The sequence below is a fragment of the Cebus imitator genome, unplaced genomic scaffold, assembly GCF_001604975.1.
Source record: "Cebus imitator isolate Cc_AM_T3 unplaced genomic scaffold, Cebus_imitator-1.0 Scaffold337, whole genome shotgun sequence".
Classification (NCBI taxonomy): domain Eukaryota; kingdom Metazoa; phylum Chordata; class Mammalia; order Primates; family Cebidae; genus Cebus; species Cebus imitator.
This window is the reverse complement of record NW_016107652.1, coordinates 1,668,564-1,671,165: the sequence shown is the minus strand read 5'-3', so window position 1 is coordinate 1,671,165 and position 2,602 is coordinate 1,668,564. Positions and strand designations below refer to the sequence as shown.

At 39.8% G+C, this 2,602-nt stretch overlaps 1 pseudogene; it reads right to left on the bottom strand.

The window, feature by feature from the left end:
• Nucleotides 1-1,524: 1,524 nt before the first annotated feature.
• Nucleotides 1,525-2,353, bottom strand: LOC108287125 (annotated as a pseudogene).
• Nucleotides 2,354-2,602: the final 249 nt, after the last annotated feature.

Sequence of the window (2,602 nt, the reverse complement as noted above, 5' to 3'; positions counted from 1 at the left end):
TTTTTTGAGCTGGAGTCTCACTCTGTCACCCAGGCTGGACTGCAATGGCATGATCTTGGCTCTATGCAACCTCTGCCTTCCGGGTTCAAGTGATTCTCCTGCCTCAGCCTCCTAAGTAGCTGGGATTATGGGCACATGCCACCATGCCTGGTTAATTTTGGTGTTTTTAGTACAGACAGGGTTTCACCATGTTGGCCAGGATGGTCTCCATCTCTTACCTAATGATCCACCCTCCTCAGCCTCCCAAAGTGCTGGGATTACAGGTGTGAGCCACCGTGCCTGGCCAGGAAAAAAATTTTAAAGACATCAGCTTCTGGTTCAAAATTAAATAAACTAAATAACTTATTTTTAATGCAAAGCTTAATTATAAATTAGGAACTAACCAAAGAAGGGCCAAAGTTTTATTATCAAGATTTGAAAATATTAGAATGATGAAATTGTGTAGCACTTTACAGTGTACAGAACACTTTCTTATAAATTGTCTCATTTTGTTTAATTATTACAACAACATTACAGAGATCATCCAAGGACATTTCAAAAATGAGAGTGGTCATCATAAAATGTGGAACAATAGAAAATCAAATTCTATAAAACCTAGGAAAGGGCTGTGCATGGTGGCTCACGCCTGTAATCCTAGCAGTTTGGGAGGCTGAGGCGGGTGGATCACCTGAGGTCAGAAGTTTGAGACCAGCCTGACCAATATGATGAAACCCCGTCTCCACTGAAAATGCAAAAATTAGCTGGGTGTGGTGTCATGAGCCTGTAATCCCAGCTACTCGAGAGGCTGAGACAGGAGAATTGCTTGAACTGGGGAGTAGGAGGTTGTGGTGAGCGGAGATTGCACCGTTGCACTCCAGCCTGGGCAACAAGAGAGGAACTCCGTCTCAGAAAACAAACAAACAAAGAAACAAACAAAAACAATCAAAAAAACACCTAGGAAAGTCCTGCTTCAAAGCAGAATTAGGGAAATGTGGGTTTTTATATTTAGGTACCACCTGTAGCAAAATGAACTTTTAAATTTGTAGATTTATGTTTTTTATGTGCTCCATATTTTTTCCTCTTGTAGTTAAAATGTACAAATGGCTAACCATGCTGTTGCTATGGAAATAACAGTGCATTTCTCTGCATCAGTAAATAATCAAATATGTACCATCTTAGCTAGTATTACTGTCCAAATAAATGTCTTCCATTGCATTGAACATTAGAATTAGAAATTCTTTGTATGTGAAGGCATAGTTTAATTAATATGTTCCAGAATTGTACAGTTATACTGGTCCATGTTCCTATATCCCCACGCATGTCCCCATCCCACCCCTTTTTTCTAGGGCTCAGCATATTAAGTCATGGTTTTGGGGGCTATTGTAGATTTGAGCTGGCATAACAGTGTGTTCACTAGGTCTTATGAGCATAAACATTAAAATGTTAAATAAAATATACTATAATTTACTTCACACTCTGATCTAAGACGGTTTCATGTCTTGACAAAAGGTGAGATGACTTAAGTATATTTTACATTTTGTGCATTTAGACCACCATATGCATAGATGTTCTAATGCTGAATGCTAATGCATTGTTGGAGGCATGCATTGTTCGAAATCTCCTTTGTCTGCCACAAAAGAGACCACTTGGTCCATTAAAGTTATCAATCCATCCTGTCAGAGGCTCTTTCCAAGTGCAGCAACAATCAATGGCCTTGCAGTTGCCACATTTAGCTTTGCTCCTTCTTGTTGTACAACATATTCTGCCAATGCTTTTGTGTATTTGTATTAGGTCTGTCTCCTATCAATTTTGGCATGATATTATTTACTAGGCCATCATCCATCTACTCTAAAGAATCAATAAGCTTCTTGGGACCCACAGGTGGTAGATAGACTACTTCATCAATATGCTTTGGATTACAGTAGGCATGCCGTTGATACATGCATGAACACTTCTGGATTCTTCATTTGTTGTGCAAGGAGAATAAGCTGTCATATCGCAATCATATTTAACTGAATAGCATCTCTTAAATTTTTATAAACCTTACCGTGTCTACACAGTGAAATATAATATTGATAGAATCTACAATGACCTCTTTATCTTCTTCTGAGAGCCTGTTTAGGTTGGGTGAGTTCGCTGTTGATTGCTATAATTTTCTATCTAAAATCTGGATTTTCATCTCTCAATCTGTCAAAGAGCTTGACACCACTTGTTTTTGTGGTGTCTGTCCAGCTTTCTGCTTCACTGAAACATATACTGAATTCACCTTAGGACAAGACCTCAGCCACTTTTCCAGAAGCACCTTCCCTAGAAAACCAGTAGCTCCTGTGAGGAGGACATTCTTGCCTTCATAGTATTCTGGAATTGAAGCCATTTTGATCTTTCTGTATAAACTTTGGCTCCCAGGCTTAAGATCCAGATCTGATTGAGAAGAGCATCCAGCTTGGGTACTCTTTGAGGAAATCTTTCCTGATTCACTCTATACCACTCAGATTACTTCTTTGCTTTCAGTTGCCTCAGCAGTTAGGTATTCTGTTATAATTAGCCACCTCTATGCAGCCTTCCACCCCAGGTGGTGGCCCCAGGTTCTGCAGCTGCAAACCAGGCCTCACTATATGTCCCC